General features: G+C 43.2%; 1 protein-coding gene and 1 pseudogene across 4 annotated transcripts in view; one reads left to right on the top strand and one right to left on the bottom strand.

Annotated features, from left to right (window-relative positions):
• ABL2 (ABL proto-oncogene 2, non-receptor tyrosine kinase) overlaps positions 1 to 21,680 on the top strand; it is a 134,340-nt gene that overhangs the window by 1,669 nt on the left and 110,991 nt on the right. The gene's annotated exons all lie outside the window — the stretch shown is intronic.
• Positions 427 to 10,192, bottom strand: LOC117075979 (annotated as a pseudogene).

Here is a 21,680-nt window from a genome sequence, read left to right as displayed (position 1 = left end):
GCACGATCTTGACCCACTGCAACCTCCACCTCCCAGGTTCAAGCGATTCTCCTGCCTCAGCCTCCTGAGTAGCTGGGATTACAGGCGCCCGCCACCATTCCTGGCTAATGTTTTGTATTTTTAGTAGAGATGGGGTTTCACTATGTTGGCTAGGCTGGTGTCAAACGCCTGACCTCATGATCCACCCGCCTCAGTCTCCCCAAGTGTTGGGATTACAGGCGTGAGCCACTGCGCCTGGCCACATGTCTCCTATTAAAGATGTGCTTGAGTGTCTCTTTCAGGTGTATGAACACTTTATGAAGGTGATATATGAGCTAATCTTTATTAAAATCATTTCCTAAAACATAGGATGGAAGAATGGATTAGTAGTTTACAGGGAAGAAATCATCCAAGTAAGCTTCACTTTGTGGGAAGTGTTCCTATGCATTAAACTTGGCCTAGTAGGCAGTGATGATCCTCTTCCTCTACTATCTTACTCGGTATATAAGATTTTCGAAGAAAGAGGAAGTAGTGAAGAATGGAATAGAAGACATTTTGAGGATTTGGATCCATGGAGAGGGAGAACAGGTTGGGCAGAAGAAACAACTTGAGCAAGAACATGGGAATAGATACAATTTGATGATAGGATAGTGAGGAGACATCTGTCAGGAATGAAGCATCATTATGAGTTGGAAGAAAAAGATCATAGAGCAAAAATTGGAAGAGTCGAGTTCTGGTTCTGGCTCCACCTGGCTGGGTGATTTTAGTTACCATCTTTGGGTTTCTTTATCTGTAAAGTGAGGAGGTTGGACTGGATGATCTCTAAGATACTTTCTGATTTTAAGATTTTATGATTCTAATTAAGAAGCAGTAGAAAGAAAATTTTGATAGGCTGGATGGGACTGGGTTATGGAAAATCTGGCAGAGAAGTTTATATTCGTTTACCTGATTGGCTAGTCTTTACCTGAAAGACTGGCCTTGAGTGGTGGCAGTGGAAATAGGAGGAGTAATTTCAAGGGGCCTTTCATTCATTCAACAAACAAGGGGTTGTTTTGAGCACCTATTACGTACTGGGTTGTGGGAATGTTGCTGTGAACGTAACAGAGTCCCTGCCCTTTGGAACTTAAAGGACTTTATGATTTGATAGAGGATGAAAGAAGAGAGATCACTTTGGAGTATTTGTTAAGGGCATGAACTCTGGACCCATTTTTCCTGGATTTGAAACCTTGCTTGCCTGCTTACGAGCTTTGTGACCTGGGACAAGTTATTTAACTTTTTTGTGCCTGGGACTCTTCATTTGTAAAGTGGTGATAATAATAGTATCTAGTATTAAATGAATAGTGGCTGGGCACATAGTATGAGCTAAATGTGTGTTAGCTACTGCCATTACTAATACTACTGTTATTATTAAAAACAGGGATAATTCAGCTGGGTGCGGTGGCTCACGCCTGTAATCCCAGCACTGTGGGAGGCCGAGGTGGGTGGATCACGAGGTCAGGAGTTCGAGACCAGCCTGAGCAACATGGTGAACCCTTGTCTGTACTAAAAATACAAAAATTAGCTGGGCATGGTGGCACGTGCCTGTAGCACTAGCCACTCAGGAGGCTGAGACAGGAGAATCACTTGAACCCGGGAGGCAGAGGTTGCAGTGAGCCAAGATCGTGCCACTACACTCCAGCCTGGGCGACACAGCAAGACTGTCTCAAAAAAAAAAAAAAAAAAAGTAGGGCTAATTCAAAGATGACACCAGGATTTAGAACTTGGCTAACTGGAATCATGATGATTCTATTGACAAGTTTGGAAGTTAGAAGCTGATTGAAAAAATGGGAATAGGGCAAGTTTATTGTCAAAGACTAGTATGAAAAGAAAGGAATTAGCAAATAATATAGGAAACAAAGATGAAGTGAGTACTGTTTTTTAGACAGATGAGTTTTAAAACTTTTTTTCTGTAGATCATAGTTTCTTAACCTTGGCGGCATTGATATTTTGGGTTGGCTAATTCTGTGTTGTGGGGGACTGTCTCGTGCATTGTAGGATGTTTAGCAGCATCCCTGGACTCTACCCACTAGATGCCAGTAGCACCCTCTTTTTGCCCCTTATTTGTTACAAGTAAAAATGCCTACAGACATTGTTAAATCTCTTGGGGGGGGGTGGAATTGCCCCTAGTTGAGGACACCACTTAGAAATGTGATAGATTCGGCCAGGCGCGGTGGCTCAAGCCTGTAATCCCAGCACTTTGGGAGGCCGAGACGGGCGGATCACGAGGTCAGGAGATCGAGACCATCCTGGCTAACACGGTGAAACCCCATCTCTACTAAAAAAATACAAAAAACTAGCCAGGCGAGGTGGCGGGTGCCTGTAGTCCCAGCTACTCAGGAGGCTGAGGCAGGAGAATGGCGTGAACCCGGGAGGTGGAGCTTGCAGTGAGCTGAGATCCGGCCACTGCACTCCAGCCTGGGCGACAGAGCGAGACTCCGTCTCAAAAAAAAAAGAAGTGTGATTCTGAATTGAATGAATGAATGAACTAGATTCATAAGCTTCTCTGTGGATGTATCATTTGACATTAACATGGTAAATCTAGATGCTCAAATCTAGTCTACAAATTACTGTCTTGAGTTTGCAATATTAAGGTATTAGCACATAATTTCATATATGAACGTTAGGTCTGTTAGACTCCTGAGTTTTTTTTTTGTAGGTTTTAATGTAAGCCAAATAATACATTTAGTTAATCAGTAAAAAGGTACATGCATTATGGAAATTGTTTGTCAGAGTCCAGGACTTTTCTTTCTTTAGCTAAAATGGTCATTTTTCATTGTTAATAATATGTGGGTAAGCTGTGGTGATAATTTGCCTTGCCAAAAGTGATTTTTGTGAATATACTTGAGAAGGAACAAAATAGAGCCATTTTTGGTATGAAAGGAGTGAGTGCGGTGTGACTTTTCTGAGCTCTGCTATTTTTTTTTTGTAAACACTTACTTTTATTTATGTTTTATTTTAGAGAAAGGTCTTGCTCTGCCACCCAGGCTGGAGTGCTGTGCTGCGATCATAGATCACTGCAGCCTTAAACTCCTGGACTCAAGTAATCCTCCTGCCTCAGCCTCCTGAGGAGCTGAGGCTACAGGCAAATGCTACCACACCTGGGTAATTTTTTTGTATTTTTTGTATTTTTAAATTTTTTTTGTAGAGACGGAGGTCTCACTATGTTGCTCAGGCTGGTCTCAATCTCCTAGGCTCAAGTGATACTCTGCCTCAGCCTCCCAGAATGCTGGGATTATAGGCATGAGCCACTGCGAGAGGCAAGCTCTGCTATTAAACCTTTTTGGTGAGCTGATGTTTTGTGACTAATAATCTAGGGTTGAATACTTACTTGTCTGTATCACACATACCTTTTAACAGTTGAATGATTTTACTTCAGCTTCCGTCTCTCATTTTCTTTTTTTTTTTTTTTTTTTTTTTTTTTTTTTTTTTGAGACGGAGTCTCGCTCTGTCGCCCAGGCTGGAGTGCAGTGGCCGGATCTCAGCTCACTGCAAGCTCCGCCTCCCGGGTTTATGCCATTCTCTCGCCTCAGCCTCCCGAGTAGCTGGGACTACAGGCGCCCGCCATCTCGCCCGGCTAATTTTTTGTATTTTTTTTAGTAGAGACGGGGTTTCACAGTGTTAGCCAGGATGGTCTCGATCTCCTGACCTCGTGATCCGCCCGTCTCGGCCTCCCAAAGTGCTGGGATTACAGGCTTGAGCCACCGCGCCCGGCCCCGTCTCTCATTTTCTAAAAATTCTATTAAAATTTAACATTAGGCTGGGTGCAGTGGCTCACACCTCTAATCCCAGCACCTGAGGTCAGGAGTTCGAGATCAGCCTGGCCAACATAGTGAAACCCCCGCCTCTACTAAAAAAATACAAAAATTAGCCAGGTGTGGTGGCAGGCACCTGTAATCCTAGCTACTTGGGAGGCTGAGGCAGGAGAATCCCCTGAACCCAGGAGGCAGGGTTTGCAGTGAGCCGAGATCGCACCACTGCACTCCAGCCTGGGCGACAGAGCAAGACTCCCTCTCTAATAAAACAGACGAACAAACAACCTTAAATTATGAAGTTTGGAATAACAAAAATTTTTCGTTAAATCAAACTCATTATTTTAAGTGATCTGATTTATTTATTTTATTTTGGATCTGTGTTTTTCTTTTTTTTTTTTTTTTTTTTTTTTTGTAGTGAGGTATGGTCTCATTCTGTTGCCCAAGCTGGAGTGCATTGGCGAGATAATGGCTCACTGCAGCCTGGACCTCCCGGGCTCAAGTGATCCTGTCACCTCTCAGCCTCCTGAATACCTGGGACTGTAGGTGCATGCCACCATGCCTTTCTCTCTCTGTCTCTTTTTTTTTTTTTGGTAGAGAGAGAGTTTTGCCTTGTTGCCCATGCTGGTTTTGAACTCCTGGGCTCAAGTGATCTGCCTGCCTTGCACTCCCAAAGTTCTGGGATTACAGGTGTGAGCCACCACACCCAGCCAGTAGTTCATGTTTTAATCTTTGTGGAATGAAGGCTGTCAGCACCCCAGGTTGAAAACGATACTATGGAAAGGACAGGAAGGCTGTTGCAAGGGAATTTTAATTATGGTGACTTAAGATAAGAACTAAACTTCGTTTTTTATTTTTATTTATTTTAATTTTTTTCTTGAGCACCAATCCTGAAGACTAAACTTTTAAAAAGAAGTCAGCTGTTAGATTTTTATTAACCTCCAAATCTGTGTAAGTTATAGATGTGTAGTGGGGGTCCATATTTTTAGCAAAGTAGTAAGTTGTGATACAGATTCTGTTATCGTAGCCCACTTGACAGTAAAATTCCAAGTAAAGTGATGAAGTCTGAAGTTTCTCCGTAAGGGTCTTCAGCCTGCTTTATTCAATAGTTTATTTATTTACTTAGGTGGGTTTTTTTTTTTTTTTTGAGACAGGGTCTTGCTGTGTTGCCCAGGCTGGAGTGCTGTGGCGTGATAACTCACTGCAGCCTCAAACTCCTGGCTGAAGCCATTCCTGACTCAGCCTTCTGGGAAGCTGGGACTATAGGTGTGTGCCACCATGCCTGGCTAATTTTTAAATTTTTCTGTAGAGATGGGATTTTGCTGTACTGCCCAGGCTGGTCTTGAATTCCTAGGCTCAAGTGATTCTCCCACCTTGGCCTCCCAAAGTGCTGGGATTACAGGCATGAGGCCCTGCATCTGGGGCCTCATTTCTTTTTTTTTCTTTTTTTTTTTTTTTTTTTTTTTTGAGAGAGAGCCTTGCTGTGTCTTCCAGCCTGGAGTGCAGTGGCGCGATCTTGGCTCACTGCAACCTCAGCCTCCTGGGTTCAAGCAATTCTCCTGCCTCAGCCTCTGGAGTAGCTGGGATTACAGGTGGCTACCACCACGCCCGGCTAATTTTTGTGTTTTAGTAGAGATGGGGTTTCACCATCTTGGTCAGGCTTGGCCTGAGCTCCTGGCCTCAAATGATCCGCCCACCTCAGCCTCTCAAAATGTTGGGATTACAGGCATAAGCCACTGCGCCTGGCCTGTTTTTTTTTGTTGTTGTTGTTTTAAAGGTATTTAATTCCTCTGAATATCATCTTTAAAGGACCTGACTTGATTTTTGTCAAAATAAATCATAAGGTGTAACCAGTCTGTGGGTTCTTCATGAGTTTCAGGCCAGGCGCGGTGGCTCACACTGGTAATCCCAGTACTTTGGGAGGCTGAGGCGGGTGGATGACAAGGTCAGGAGATCAAGACCATTCTGGCCAACATGGTGAAACCCTGTCTCTACTAAAAATACAAACATTAGCTGGACGTGGTGGCATGTACCTGTAATCCCACCTATTCAGGAGGCTGAGAGGCAGGAGAATCACTTGAACCTGGGAGGCAGAGGTTGCAGTGAGCTGAGATCGTGCAACTGCACTCCACCCTGGGCAACGAGCAAAACCCCCGTCTCAAAAAAAAAAGACAGGCATGGTGGCGGGCACCTATAATCCCAGCTACTCGGGAGGCTGAGGCTGGAGAATCACTTGAACCCAGGGGGGCGGAGGTTGCAGTGAGCTGAGATCACACCACTGCACTCCAGCCTCGGGGACAGGGCGAGACTCCATCTCAAAAAAAAAACAAAGAGTTAAGTGTAAGCCAGCACACTGACCTCCCCATGAAATTTTCATGGTACAAACTTTAACACTTTCTGCAGAGTATCCTATTCTTCTAGGCTTTTCATAGAATGTGAAGTTAATGGCATGTGATGTTACTTAGCGTAATCTGCTAAAAAGTGATCGTCGCCGGGCGCGGTGGCTCAAGCCTGTAATCCCAGCACTTTGGGAGGCCGAGACGGGCGGATCACGAGGTCAGGAGATCGAGACCATGCTGGCTAACACGGTGAAACCCCGTCGTCTCTACTAAAAAATACAAAAAACTAGCCAGGCGAGGTGGCGGGTGCCTGTAGTCCCAGCTACTCAGGAGGCTGAGGCAGGAGAATGGCGTAAACCCGGGAAGCGGAGCTTGCAGTGAGCTGAGATCCGGCCACTGCACTCCAGCCCGGGCGACAGAGCGAGACTCTGTCTCAAAAAAAAAAAAGTGATCGTCTCCTTGGAAGAAAAGCCGTGGGCTGCAGTCACACATCCAAATTGACAGATATCTGAATGGATTCTATATAAAAAGAAAAGATTTGTGTCTTCTGGAATATGAATGTCCACTTTTAATAAATTCAAACAGATCCTGACATAAACATCATGGATTTTACGTGACCCATCATTTCATGGATTCTTGGCACCAAATCTCTGGGCATTGTATAACCCAACCCACTGCAGTAGGAAGGAAACACCTTGAAAGGACACTCCTGGTAGGAAATACGGGTTTTTTTTTGGGGGGGGGGGTGTAAAATCCTCTATGGGAATAATTGTCAATTAGAGGATAACCTGTGAAAAACTTCTCTGAGTGGTTTAAGTTTAAAAGATATTACACTGAATTGCCAGTATTGATGAAAACATAAGTGTCTGTCTTCATGATGTAGTTGACAATGGGGCAAAACTCAGTTACCCACCTGAATGCCATAATAGGTTGTTTTTGTGGTTTGTTTGAGACGGAGTCTTGCTCTGTCACCCAGGCTGGAGTGCAGTGGTGCGATCTCGGCTTACTGCAGCCTCCACCTCCTGGGCTCAAGCGATTCTTGTGCCTCAGCCTCCCAAGTAGCTGGGATTACAGGCACATGTCATCATGCCTGGCTAATTTTTGTTTTTTCAGTACAGGTGGGTTTTCACCATATTGGCCTGGCTGGTCTCAAACTCCTGGCCTCAAGTAATTCACCCTCCTTGACCTCCCAGCGTGCTGGGACTACAGATGTGAGCCACTGTGCCCAGCCAGTTTTTAAGGTCAGGTTTTTGTATGTGTCTAAAAATTCTTGTTGGATTACGTCACCATAAAGAAGATGTTAATCCTCTGAGGACAGTGCTAACAGTTTGTCTTCTCTTTTAGCCTGTTGGCCTGATAAGAAAAATGTAAGAACCTCATATCCCCATCGAGACTTTTTTCACCCCAAGGAACTCTAATGGCTTGTCTGACTTTCACATCTGAGGGGTGGGAGGTCACTAGGATAACCAGAATTGGATTTTGATGAGAGTAGTTTGAATGCTCTCAAAGTGTGAAATAAAAGCCTCATCTGTAAATTGGCTCATACTTGTAAAAGTACGTCCAGTCTACACATTCTGTCACATTGTAGTGGGGAAGACTGAGAGGTACCACATCAGGAGGAGAGTCGAGCGGCAGTGGCAGGAGACCCCATGTGAGAGATCTCAGTGGGAAGGGGAGTCTGGAGAGCCAGGGCCATCCATAGCAGCTCGGAAGCTTGTGAACTGCAAGTTCTTCTTGACTGGTTTCTTCTGAGTGAAAAGACCGTCAATTTCACCAGTTGAACATTCAGCAGTATGTAGTTGTCAAAAATAATGCTACTAAAAACCAGACTTTCAGATTGGCTTAAACTTCTGCCATATACTGCTTAAAAAACACACACCTGTAGAATTTCAGAAGAGATTAAAGCACTAGCTGAAGTTTGTTTTCTGCATTCCATGCTTTAGTCAAAACACTCAAGATTTGCTGTGAACTACTCCGTAAATAGAAAAAACGACATGGTTTGGTAATTTCTTCCTTGGTAGTAGATTTTCCTGATAAAGCAACCACCTCCTAAACAAGGCACTCTCCTGTGCAGCACACACCCAGCTCGCAAGTGGCAGGCAGCTGGTGCTCAACCTGCTTTAAACAGAAAACAAAAACCAAACCAGAAAAACCAGCATCCCCCAACCATTGTATGTTTTTATTCTTCTTTGCTTCAGTCTCTTTCAAAATAGGGAATGATGATAATATTTGTGTAGTTTTTAGAGCTTTTGAAGACCTTTTATGTCTTTCATCACATTTGACCTTTACAAATACTCTGAAATAGGTAAAGCAGGTATTAATCTTCCCATTTTGTAGATGAAGAGGAGTTTAGAAAATTAAGTGACTTCTTGAGGTCACATAGCTGTTTAAGGATAGAGCTGGGACTGATAGTTTTGTCTCCAAGTCTTGCCATAGTGTAGAGATTTAGAGAATGTGGGTTTTAAAATCAGTTATAATTGGATATAAATCCTGCTTTTTGTCTGACATTGGTACATGGTTTATCCCTCACAACAGGTTGTTGCAATAATTAAATGATAAAATTGTACGAGACTCTTAAGGAAGTACCAGGTACTGTGGTGCTCAATAAATATCAGTTTTATTGTCATTATTTACCTCAAGATGATTGTGAAGATTATATGAGTTGTATGTGAAATGTTTTGTAAACCTAAGCAATGCCATTGTTACTGCGATGGCATGCCAAAGCGTAGAATTGCCTTAGCATTTATATTTATTACTTTATTTTCTCTTCTTATTAAGTTACTCTTATTAGAGGACTTTCAGAAAGCAGTAAAAGGTAAGGGAATTTTGGGAATCTGAAATCACTTTAGGTCTACCTTCCTTATAAGGTAAGTGATACCTTCTCTAGACCATTTGTCTTTGTCTTAGGGATTGGGTGTCAGTATATGTAGTGCATGGTTCTTACAGACATCTTTTTCTTCAACCAGAAACACTGGCCAATGCAAATTTAAAGTTGATAGAGACTTCATTCTCAGTTGGCCCATTTGTTTGCTGGTTAATAGTTAATGACTTTTTAAAATGACTTTGTTGTAACCTTCTTTATCTGACATCCTTTAAGACCTTTTTTTTTTTCTTCTCTATTTTCTTCTTTTATTCTCTTCGTTTTTTCTTTTACCTCTGGATGTAAAATTTCTTCTTAAAAGCTTGTTTAGGACAGGCATGGTAGCTCACGCCTGTAATCCCAGCACCTTGGGAGGCCGAAGCAGGTGAATTAGTTCAAGACCAGCCTGGGCAACATGGCGAAACCCTGTCTCACAAAAAATACAAAACCTAGCCAGGTATGCTAGTGTACACCTGTAGTCCCAGCTACTGGGGAGGCTAAGGTGAGAGGATCACTTGAGGCCAGGAGGTTGAGGCTGCAGTGAACCATAATCATGTCACTGCACTCCAGCCTGGGTGACAGAATGAGAACCTATCTCAAAAAGAAAAAAACTTGTTTAGTACAATTATCTTCTTGAAGTTGTGAGTCAAATGGGCTTTTTCTTAATATGGCACTGCACATATAAAGACTTCAAAATACTTCAGAACCTTTTCAGTGTTAACAGATGTCTTCTGGACTAGGTAAATATGTTGCTACTTCAAATCATATAGAACAGTTCTGAAACTTGAGTGTGGAGAGCTTGTAAAAGCAGATTGCTGGGTCCCACTTCCAGGTTTTCTGATTTAGGGCTGAGGAGGAGCTCAATAATTTGCATTTCTGGCAAATTTTCAGGTGTTATAGGTGCTGCTGGTTGGGGACTATGCTTTGAGAATCCCCTGGTCATGTGAGATTAAGAAGAGTACTTGGCCTGGCACGGTGGCTCACGCCTGTAATCCCAGCACTTTGGGAGCCCAAGGCGGGCGGATCACAATGTCAGGAGATCAAGACCATCTTGGGCAACATAGTGAAACCCCATCTCTACTAAAAATACAAAAATTAGCCGGGCGTGGCAGCATGTGCCTGTAGTCCCAGCTACTCGGGTGGTTGAGGCAGGAGAATTGCTTGAACCAGGGAGGCAGAGGCTGCAGTGAGCCAAGGTCATACCACTACACTCCAGCCTGGGCAACAGAGCAAGACTCTGTCTTGAAAGAAAAAAGAGTACTTGATCAGAGGTGATTCAATGACTGTCAGAAAACAGGATATAATGTACTAACTCTCTTCAAAACTAGTTCAGAAATTCATTTGTTCCTAGCCTGTTAGTGTCCACATGCAAGTCACCACAGTCTTACACCATTTTTTTGGTGATTTGTCTCTATAAGTTCATACATTAGAGGTCTCTTGAGAGACACATTTTTGAAAGAATCTGGAGTTACCAGGGAAAGGGGAAGTAGGAAACAGTTCTGCTGATTCATTCTTGAGCAGATTGGGCTTCAGTTCCTGGAAGAATTGGGTAATGAAATAATTGGCATTTATTGAGGGCTGTGTGCCAGTCATGTTCTAAGTGCTCAATATCTGTTTTTTCTTTTAAAACTCGTAAAACCCTAGTTGCTCAAATTAAAAAGTATTAGAGACCAAAGAAGATGGGATGTCTATTTGTGATTCTGTAGTTTTGGTGTATGATGGTGCCTAGTTATCTTTTAGAATATGTGTGTATATAGTTATACATATGTATGTATATATACACAAAGATTTTTAGGCATTTTTTACCCCATCTGTCTTGACCAGTGATGAGGTTTTCAGACTGGTAGGCCAGGGTTAGATTGTATGTGGCTATGGATTGAGTCTTAGATATATATGATGGTCTAATGAAGGAGAGGTAGGCACTCACCATACCATTTGGAATCTCGTGGTAATATTGAACTACTGTCTTAATCTTCAGGCCTAGTGTTACTAATATTTTATTTTATTTTTGAGACGGAGTCTTGCTCTGTTGCCGAGGCTGGAGTGCAATGGCGTGATCGAGGCTCACTGCAACCTCCACCCCCTGGGTTCAAGCGATTCTCCTGCCTGAGCCTCCCCAATAGCTGGGACCACAGGCATGCGCCATCACACCTGGCTAATTTTTGCATTTTTAGTAGAGATGGGGTTTCACCATGTTGGCCAGGCTAGTCTCGAACTCCTGATCTCAGATAACTCATCCACCTTGGCATCCCAAAGTGCTGGGATTACAGATTACAGGTGTGAGCCGCCGCACCCAGCTGAGCCGCAGGCCGAGCGGCTTTTTTTTTTTTTTTTTTTGAGACGGAGTCTGGCTCTGTCACCCAGGATAGAGTGCAATGGTGCTATCTTGGCTCACTGCAATCTTGGCCTCTTGGGTTCAGCCTCGATCTCCTGAGTTCAATAGATTTTCCTACCTCAACCTCCCACGGAGGTGGGATTACAGGTGCATGCCACCACGCCTGGCTAATTTTTGTATTTTTAGTAGGGACAGGGTTTCACCCCATTGACCAGGCTGGTCTTGAACTCCTGATCTCAAGTAATCCACCCGCCTTGGCCTCCCAAAGTGTTGGTATTACAGGCGTGAGCCACTGCGCCTGGCCTCCAATGATCTCGTATTAGAATCTATGTAACTGGCCAGGCGAGGTGGCTCATGCCTGTAATCCCAGCACTCTGGGAGGCCGAGGCAGGTGGATCATGAGGTCAGGACTTCAAGACCAGCCTGACCAATGTGGTGAAACCCCGTCTCTACTAAAAATACAAAAATTAGCCGGGCGTGGTGGCGCACGCCTGTAGTTGCAGTTACTCGTGAGGCTGAGGCAGAAGAATTCTTGAACCTGGGAGGTGGAGGTTGCAGGCCCAGATCACGCCACTGCACTCCAGCCAAAAAAAGAAGAATCTATGTAACCACATAATATATTTAGCTTATTATTGCAATATGCAACTTATAAAGACCTTTTCCCCCAGGTAATATGGCAGAATTTTAAAAAAATTTTAGCTTAACACTCCAGAGCATTTTCTGTTTTTTTATTCATTTATTCTGTACTAATTGCCTATGTTGATGGCTCTGAGAGAATTTTTAGATACAATTTAGACAGAACTGCTATCTAAAAGATTGTTGCTGATCAAATAGATGTTGATGAACATCCTTATGAAACAACTAAAAAGAGATTTGTGTGTCTGTGTTTGTGAGGATTTTTTGTGCAAAAACTCTTGGTTACCAATCATTGCCTTTTTGGATTGAGTGCATAATTTCAGTATGCAAATTTGTTGTCATTATACTAATTAAAACATTCTGTAAGTATTTTCATATGAAATTCACTTAAATAAATGCATGGATAAATACACATTAAATATATTACTATCCAAAGTTTAAACTTAGTTGCTTAAAAATATAAAAACAACACTGAGCCTTTTTCCCACTTTGCTTGTTGCTGTAAATGTGCTGATTCTGCTGTGGTAGAACTGCTGGCTTCTCCATACTGAACTCTGCCAGTATTGGCTTTTGATCCAGGAGAACACTAAAGCTGGGCAGGCCCAGGCCATTTGTATTCTCGGGTTTGCTTTCTAGGGAGAAATGTTCAGAAACCTTTCACTTCATGCGGACAAAGTCAAAGAAAATGTTCTGGAGCTTAGTATAATATATAATACGTACACGTGCAAACAGGTGCAATTTTGTTAACATGTTTCTCTTTATGTGCTAATTCCAGCAAATTAAAATAACAATACTGAGTTAGGACTGAAGATTACCACTTAGCATTTTGTTTCTAGGTAATTACTAAGAAAACGTTAAAAAGAAACCTGACAATACTAAGAAGTACAATCTGTATCACTCATCTGTTCCTTATAGGAAAGAAAGGTTGATACACAAAGGTTTTTGTTACAGTAGCCTTCTTTTACTTATTTTGAAATTGGCATTTTTCTTTTCTTCTTCTTCTTCTTTTTTTTTTTTTTTTTGAGACAGAGTCTCACTCTGTTGCCCAGGCTGGAGTGCAGTGACACGATCTCAGCTCACTACAATCTCTGCCTCTGAGTAGCTGGGATTACAGGTGTGCGCCACCAAGCCCGGCTGATTTTTGTATTTTTAGTAAAGAAAGGGTTACGCCATATTGTCCAGGTTGGTTTCAAACTCCAGGCCGGTTTCAAACTCCAGGCCTCAAGTGATCCACCCGCCTTCGCCTCCCAAAGTTCTGGGATTACAGGCGTGAGCCACAGCGCCTGGCCATGCATTTTTCAATTGCATAAAAATATACAAAGGTATCTCAAGGTTAAAAAAATAATAATTCAGAAGCATATAGACTAGACATGAAAGTACCCTTTGACATTCTTGGCTCAATACATATTCTGTTTTTAGAAGAAACTACTGTTTGTGGTTTGATAGGTGTTTTCCACACCCAGCCATTTCAGAACTTTCTGTGTATTTACATATATATGAGTATATATATTAATACTTCTCTTGCTGTTTCATAAATGGCATTATATTGTATGAATTTTCTCCCCAGTTTTTTTTTTTTTTTTTCCCTCGTAGACCAAGTCTTGTTCTGTCGCCCAGGCTGGAGTGCAGTGGTATGATCTCGGCTCATTGCAACCTCCACCTCCTGGGTTCAAGCGATTCTCCTGCCTCAGCCTCCCGACTAGCTGGGACTACAGACACGTGCCACCACACCTGGCTAATTTTTGTATTTTTAGTAGAGAAGGGATTTCACCATGTTAGCCAGGCTGGTCTCAAACACCTGATCTCAGGCAATCCGCCCACCTCTGTCTCCCCAAGTGCTGGGATTACGGGCATGAGCCACCATGCCCGACCCCCAGTTTTTGTGTGTGTGTTTGTCTGGAAGATCTTTCTATTCCAGTATTTGTAGATTACTCATCCTTTTTGACAGCTTTATAGTGTCCCATCCTCTAGCCATGTATTTAACCACTTTCTTATTGATGAATACTTGTTTATAAGATTATTTAAATCTTTTCCATCTTTCCTGTGTTTTTTCTTTATATTTGTAATTTGAATCCATCCGCAGGGTATATATATTTGAGCCTGGAACCAACTTAATGTTTTTCCATCGTATTAATTTATGCATAGTCCATCAGTTCTCCACTGATTTGAAAAGCCATATTTATCATATATTATATTCTCATATATATATAGGTTGTTTTAAAACTCTATCGTTTGATCTTTGTCTCCTCCTGCACATTGTTAATATACTATTTTAATTATTGTAAGCTTATATAGTGTATATGTATATCTGGTTAGTTCCCCAATCATTATGTTCTTAAAATTTTATTTGATGTTGCATCTTTTTTTTTTTTTTTCTGAGATGGAGTCTCGCTCTGTCATCCAGGCTGGAGTGCAGTGGCACCATGTCAGCTCACTGCAAGCTCCGCCTCCCAGGTTCATGCCATTCTCCTGAGTAGCTGGGACTACAGGTGCCTGCCATGCCTGGCTAATTTTTTTGTATTTTCTTTTTTTTTTTTTTTTGAGACGGAGTCTCACTCTGCTCTGTCGCCTAGGCTGGAGTGCAGTGGCCGGATCTCGGCTCACTGCAAGCTCCGTCTCCTGGATTCACGCGATTGTCCTGCCTCAGCCTCCCAAGCTGCTGGGATTACAGGCTCCCGCCATCCTACCCGGCTAATTTTTTCTTTTTTTTTTTTTTTTTTGAGACAGAGTCTCGCTCTGTTGCCCAGGCTGGAGTGCAGTGGCCGGATCTCAGCTCACTGCAAGCTCCGCCTCCCGGGTTTACGCCATTCTCCTGCCTCAGCCTCCCGAGTAGCTGGGACTACAGGCGCCCGCCACCTCGCCCGGCTAGTTTTTTGTATTTTTTAGTAGAGACGGGGTTTCACCGGGTTAGCCAGGATGGTCTCGATCTCCTGACCTCATGATCCGCCCATCTCGGCCTCCCAAAGTGCTGGGATTACAGGCTTGAGCCACCGCGCCCGACATTTTTTTGTATTTTCAATAGAGATGGGGTTCACCATGTTAGCCAGGATGGTGTCTATTTCCTGACCTCGTGATCCACCCGCCTCGGCCTCCCAAAGTGCTGGGATTATAGGCGTGAGCCACTGCACCTGGCCTAGATGTTGCATCTTATATCTTCCAAAGATCTTTAGGATTATGTTTTTAAGATTTAGGAGATTTTGATGGTCATTATGTCAAATTATAGGTTAATTTGGGGGTGAATTGACATTGTTTTATTATTGTGTTCTTATGGCCAAGAACATGACATCCCTTTGCCAGTCCAGGCAAATATTTTTTTGCCCCTCAGTAAAAGATTTTTCATTTTCTTCATCTTGTTTTTGGACATTACTTGGTAGATTTATTAGTGGGCATTTTATGATTTTTGTTGCAAGTGTAATCTTTCCTCATTGCTTATTGCTAACATATAGGAAGCCTTGATTTTGTATGTTCATCTTGAGTCTAGGTTTGGTTGCCTTACATGTATTGCATCTAATAACTTTGTACTGATATTTTTCTTTTCTTTTTTTTTTTTGAGACTTAGTCTGGCTCTGTCACCCAGGCTAGAGTGCAGTGGCCGGATCTCAGCTCACTGCAAGCTCTGCCTCCCGGGTTCATGCCATTCTCCTGCCTCAGCCTCCCGAGTAGCTGGGACTACAGGTGCCCACCACCTCTCCCGGCTAGTTTTTTGTATTTGTTTTAGTAGAGACGGGGTTTCACCGTGTTAGCCAGGATGGTCTCGATCTCCTGACCTCGTGATCCGCCCATCTCGGCCTCCCAAAGTGCTGGGATTATAGGCGTGAGCCACTGCACCTGGCCTAGATGTTGCATCTTATATCTTCCAAAGATCTTTAGGATTATGTTTTTAAGATTTAGGAGATTTTGATGGTCATTATGTCAATTATAGGTTAATTTGGGGGTGAATTGACATTGTTTTATTATTGTGTTCTTATGGCCAAGAACATGACATCCCTTTGCCAGTCCAGGCAAATATTTTTTTGCCCCTCAGTAAAAGATTTTTCATTTTCTTCATCTTGTTTTTGGACATTACTTGGTAGATTTATTAGTGGGCATTTTATGATTTTTGTTGCAAGTGTAATCTTTCCTCATTGCTTATTGCTAACATATAGGAAGCCTTGATTTTGTATGTTCATCTTGAGTCTAGGTTTGGTTGCCTTACATGTATTGCATCTAATAACTTTGTACTGATATTTTTCTTTTCTTTTTTTTTTTTGAGACTTAGTCTGGCTCTGTCACCCAGGCTAGAGTGCAGTGGCCGGATCTCAGCTCACTGCAAGCTCTGCCTCCCGGGTTCATGCCATTCTCCTGCCTCAGCCTCCCGAGTAGCTGGGACTACAGGTGCCCACCACCTCTCCCGGCTAGTTTTTTGTATTTGTTTTAGTAGAGACGGGGTTTCACCGTGTTAGCCAGGATGGTCTCGATCTCCTGACCTCGTGATCCGCCCATCTCGGCCTCCCAAAGTGCTGGGATTACAGGCTTGAGCCACCGCGCCCGGCCTTTTATTTTCTTAAAACTGATATTTCTAGAGAGTTTTGTTTTGTTTTGTTTAAGAGATAGAGTCTTCCTCTGTCACCTAGGCTGGAGTACAGTAGCATGATCATAGCTCCTTGCAGCCTCCTGGGCTCAAGCAATCCTCCTGCCTACAGCATGCCAAGGTACTGGGATTACAGGTGTGAGCCACCATGCCTGAACTCTTTTTAGTTATGTTTACCACAGTAATACATGCAGGCAGTTTTAGAGTCAAAGAATATGACAAGGTTTTTTTTTTTGAGACGGAGTCTCGCTCTGTTGCCCGGGCTGGAGTGCAGTGGCCAGATCTCAGCTCACTGCAAGCTCCGCCTCCTGGGTTTACGCCATTCTCCTGCCTCAGCCTCCGAGTAGCTGGGACTACAGGCACCCGCCACCTCACCCGGCTAGTTTTGTTTTTTTTTTTTTGTATTTTTTAGTAGAGACAGGGTTTCACCGTGTTAGCCAGGATGGTCTCGATCTCCTGACCTCGTGATCTACCCGTCTCAGCCTCCCAAAGTACTGGGATTACAGGCTTGAGCCACCGCACCCGGCCGTGACAAGGTTTAAAATGGAAAAAAAAATTTGCGGCACCCGTCCATTTCCTCTCTATGTTGGTACTGTCCAGGATGGCCGCTAGTAGCCACTGTGGCTCTTTGAACACTTGAAATGTCCTTTGTCCTAACTGAGAAGTATTGGCCAGGAGTGGTGACTCACGCCTGTAATCCTAGCAGTTTGGAAGGCTGAGGTGGGAGGATCACCTGAGCCCAGGAGTTTGAGACCAGCCTGGGCAATGTAGTGAGACCCTTTCTGTATTTAAAAATAAATAAATACAAATAAGCTAATTGAGAAGTACTGTAATAAAATACACATTGTGTTTCAAAAACTCAGTATGGAAAAATGAATATAAAGTACTGCATTAATTTTTTTATATTGATTACATGTTTTAAATAATATTTTAGATAACAGATTAATATATTAAAATTAATTTTTTGAATTTAAATTTTTGATATAGTTATTAGAAAAGGTAAAATGGCATTTGTAGCTTGCATTATATTTCTTTTTTTTTGGGGACGGAGTTTCACCCTTGTTGCCCAGGCTGGATTGCGATAGTGTGATCTTGGCTCACCACAACCTCCGCCCCCCGGATTCAAGTGATTCTCCTGCCTCAGCCTCCCGAGTAGCTGGGATTACAGGCATGCGCCACCACGCCTGGCTAATTTTGTATTTTTGGTAGAAACGGGGTTTCTCCATGTTGGTCAGGCTGGTCTTGAGCTCCGGACCTCAGGTGATCCCCTTGCCTCGGCCTCCCAAAGTGCTTGGATTACAGGCATGAGCCACCACGCCCAGCCAGCTTGCATTGTATTTCTCTTTTTTTTTTTTGAGATGGAGTTTTGCCCTTGTTGCTCAGGCTGGAGTGCAATAGCACGATCTTGGCTCACCAGAACCTCCGCCTCCCGAATTCAAGCGATTCTCCTGCCTCAGCCTCCTGAGTAGCTGGGATTACAGGCATATGCCACCATGCCTGGCTAATTTTGTATTTTTAGTAGAGACAGGGTTTCTCCATGTTGGTCAGGCTGGTCTCAAACTCCTGACTTCAGGTGATCCACCCGCCTTAGCCTCCCAAAGTGCTGTGATTACAGGCATGAGCCACCATGCCCTGCCCAACTTGCATTATATTTCTAATGAACAGTGCTGCTTTAGATGGTAAGCCCTGTGCGAACAGGAACTTGGTCTTGTTCACCCATGTAGTCCCTGTACCTTTAATGGTGCCAGTCACTCAGTAGTAGTTAAATGAATTGATATGTTCGGCAAGTAGGATGATATGGTTTGGCTCTGTGTCCCCACCCAAATCTCACCTTGAATTGTAATAACCCCCACGTGTCAAGGGTGGGACCAGGTGGAGATAATTGAATCATGGAGGCAGTTTCTCCCATGCTGTTCTCCTGATGGTGAGTTCTCAGCAGGTCTGATAGTTTTATAAGGGGCTTTCCCACTTCACTTGGCTGTTGTCTCTCCTGCTGCCCTGTGAAGAGGTGCCGTCTGCCATGATTTTAAGTTTCTTGAGGCCTCCCCAGCCATGTAGAACTGGGAGTCAGTTAAACCTCTTTCCTTTATAAATTATGCAGTCTCTGGTATTTCTTCATAGCAGCGTGAGAATGGACAAATACATAGGGAGAGAGTATTTTCTTCATTGTACACTCAGAGATATTGTACCTGGCATGTTACAATGCAGATTTTATTCCACGGAGGTGCTTTGAACCATTCTGAGTTTTCTTCGCAGTTATTGATTGGTAAACAGTTGTTTTATTTATTTATTTATTTTGAGAGGGAGTCTTGCTCTGTCACCCAGGCTGTGGTGCCATCTTGGCTCACTGCAACCTCCATCACCCGGGTTCACAGTGTTGAACAGGCTGGTCTCGAACTCCTGACCTCAAGTGATCCACTTGCCTCGGCCTTCCAAAGTGCTAGGATTACAGGTGTGAGCCACCATACCTGGCCTAAATTTGGTTTTATTCTCCAGTATATATTTTTCCTTTGATTACTGTATTTTTAGTTTAATTGCACTTATAAAAATTTTATTTTTATTTTTTGAGACAGGATCTCACTCTGTTGCTAAGGCTGGGATGCAGGGGTACAGGCTCACTGCAGCCTTGTCCTCCTAGGCTCAAGTGGTTCTCCCACTTCAGCCCCCTGAATAGCTGGGACTATAGGCACATACCACCCCACCTGGTTAAATTTAAAAAAATTGTTTTTAGGGATTGCATCTCCTTTGTTGCCCAGGTAGATCTCAAACTCCTGGGCTCAAAGCAGTTCTCCCGCCTCAGCCTCCCAAAGTGCTGGGATAACAGATGTGAGCCACCAGGTCCAGCCTAATTGCACTTTTAAGTCTTAGACTGGAAACTTCTTGAAGTCCCATCTTTATCACTATATGTCTTGTTTTCTGTTTTATTTTGTTCTTTCATTAACTCTGCTATTTGGAAAAATTCTAATGCTTTTATAAGTTCTTTGGTCTAATTGTTTCAAGTCTTCTGTTTCCTGAAATTATTAACTGTCTTTAAAGAGAAAAGTCATCTTGGCTATATGCTGTGCTTGTCAAGGTGGCGTCAACTCTGAGCAAATATTTTTCCAAGCTTCCAAGCTTGAATATTCTTAAGTCTGAGGTCATGCTCATCTGTTTATTTTAAATATCTGGCAGTATATGGAATACTTTTATTTTTGTTTATTTTTTATTTTTTTTTTGAGACAGTCTCGCTCTGTTGCCCAGGCTGAAGTGCAGTGGTGTGATCGTGGCTTACTGCAGCCTCCACCTCCCAGGTTCAAGCAATTCTCCTGCCTCAGCCTCCCGAGTAGCTGGGATTACAGGTGCCCGCCACTACGCCCGGCTCATTTTTTTTGTATTTTGTTGTAGAGACGGGGTTTCACTGCATTAGCCAGGATGGTCTCGATCTCCTGACCTCGTGATCCACCCACCTTGGCCTCCCAAAGTGCTGGGATTACAGGCATGTGCCACCACACCTGGCGAAATATTTTTATTTTTATCCTTTAAAACTTTTCCTCTTAAAGCTTTTTTTTTTTTTTGGTGAGATAAAGTCTTGCTCTGTCACTGCTGGAGTGCAGGTGACACGATCTGAGCTCACTGCAACCTCCACCTCCCGTGTTCAAGCGATTCTCCTGCCTCAGCCTACCATGTAGCTAGGTTTACAGGTGTGCACCACCACACCCAGCTAATTTTTGTATTTTTGGTAGAGACGGGTTTCACCATGTTGGCCAGGCTGGTCTCGAACTCCTGACCTCAGGTGATCTGTCCACCTCAGCCTCTCAAAGTGCTGGGATTATAGGTGTGAGCCACCATGCCTGGCTGGTGTTGCTTTTTAAAATCTTTTTTTTTTCTCATTTCAAGTATTTGCTTTTAACATATTTCTGTCCTGGTACAGTGGCTCATGCCACTTTAGGAGGCTAAGGGGGAAGATTGTTTGAGGCAGGAGTTTGAGACCACCCTGGGCAATATAGCAAGACCCCTGTCTTTAAAAATAAAATTAAAAGTTAGCTGTGTGCCTGTAGTCCTAGCTACTAGGCAGGCTGAGGTGGGAGGATTGCTTGACCCCAAGAGTTTGAGGTTACAGTAAGATTGGTTGTGCCACTGCACTCCAGTCTGGGTGGCAGAGTGAGACCCTGTCTCTAAAAACAAAAATAAAAAAATGTTTCTTATTACTTGAAATCTTTGGCTGCAGTTTAAGAGCTGGCCATTTTGGGTCATTTCTCTGAATCTCTGAATTTCTCTGAATCTCCTGCTGGTTTGGTTTTCTTTTTCCTGAGAGTGAGTATTTGTATGAGGGTGTTGGTTGTTTTTAAGATAAAATTTTTGATTTTGGTAGCTAGAGAGACATAGGTATACAAATTTAGAACTAGAAGAGACTGTAGAAGTCGTATATTCTAATACACTTGAGTTACAGATGGGTAAATGATACTTGGGTAGTTGAAACAAGTTGATTATGGGCCCATAACTTAGCAGTAAATGTATGAGGAGAAAAAGTAGTATCTTTTCCTCATCCATTGCTAGGTTCATGGCTGAGACCACTACGGCAAAGGACAGATTAATGAGAAGAACATACAGGTTTATTTAAGTTTTATGTGACATAGAGCCTTCAGAAATGAAGACCCAAATAAACAGGGAAACTTGTATATTTTTATGGTTAGGTTTGATGGAGAGTGGACAGTGTGTAGAAGTCTGATCAAACAAAGGGAGAATGATCTAACGGTAATAACCTAGGGGGAACTTAGCAAGGCTTGTTTGGTCAGATTCTTCTCAATGTCCCTGTGTCTTCAGAGAGAAGGACATTCCTTTCCTCTGAGTAAAGGGAGGGTACCTGTGGAATTGAGGGTCTTATAACGTGCTTCAGAGAAGAAGATCAGGTACTTCTTGTATGGTCTGCTTCAGAGGAGAGGGGCTGGAGAAGGTCAGAGAGACCTTTTTGCTTCTGCTGGTTCCTCAAATGCCAAGGTGCTGTATTTTGGACTAGTGTGCCCTGAACCCAGTCTTAGAGCACAGAACGACTAGAATCTAACCCATTTTTCTAGATTTAGTTTCTTTTTTTTTTTTGAGACGGAGTCTCGCTCTGTCACCCAGGCTGGAGTGCAGTGGCCAGATCTCAGCTCACTGCAAGCTCCGCCTCCCAGGTTTACGCCATTCTCCTGCC

The sequence above is a fragment of the Trachypithecus francoisi genome, unplaced genomic scaffold (genome assembly GCF_009764315.1).
Source record: "Trachypithecus francoisi isolate TF-2019V2 unplaced genomic scaffold, Tfra_2.0 Lachesis_group5, whole genome shotgun sequence".
Classification (NCBI taxonomy): Eukaryota; Metazoa; Chordata; class Mammalia; order Primates; family Cercopithecidae; genus Trachypithecus; species Trachypithecus francoisi.
This window is presented reverse-complemented; position numbering and strand designations above follow the sequence as displayed.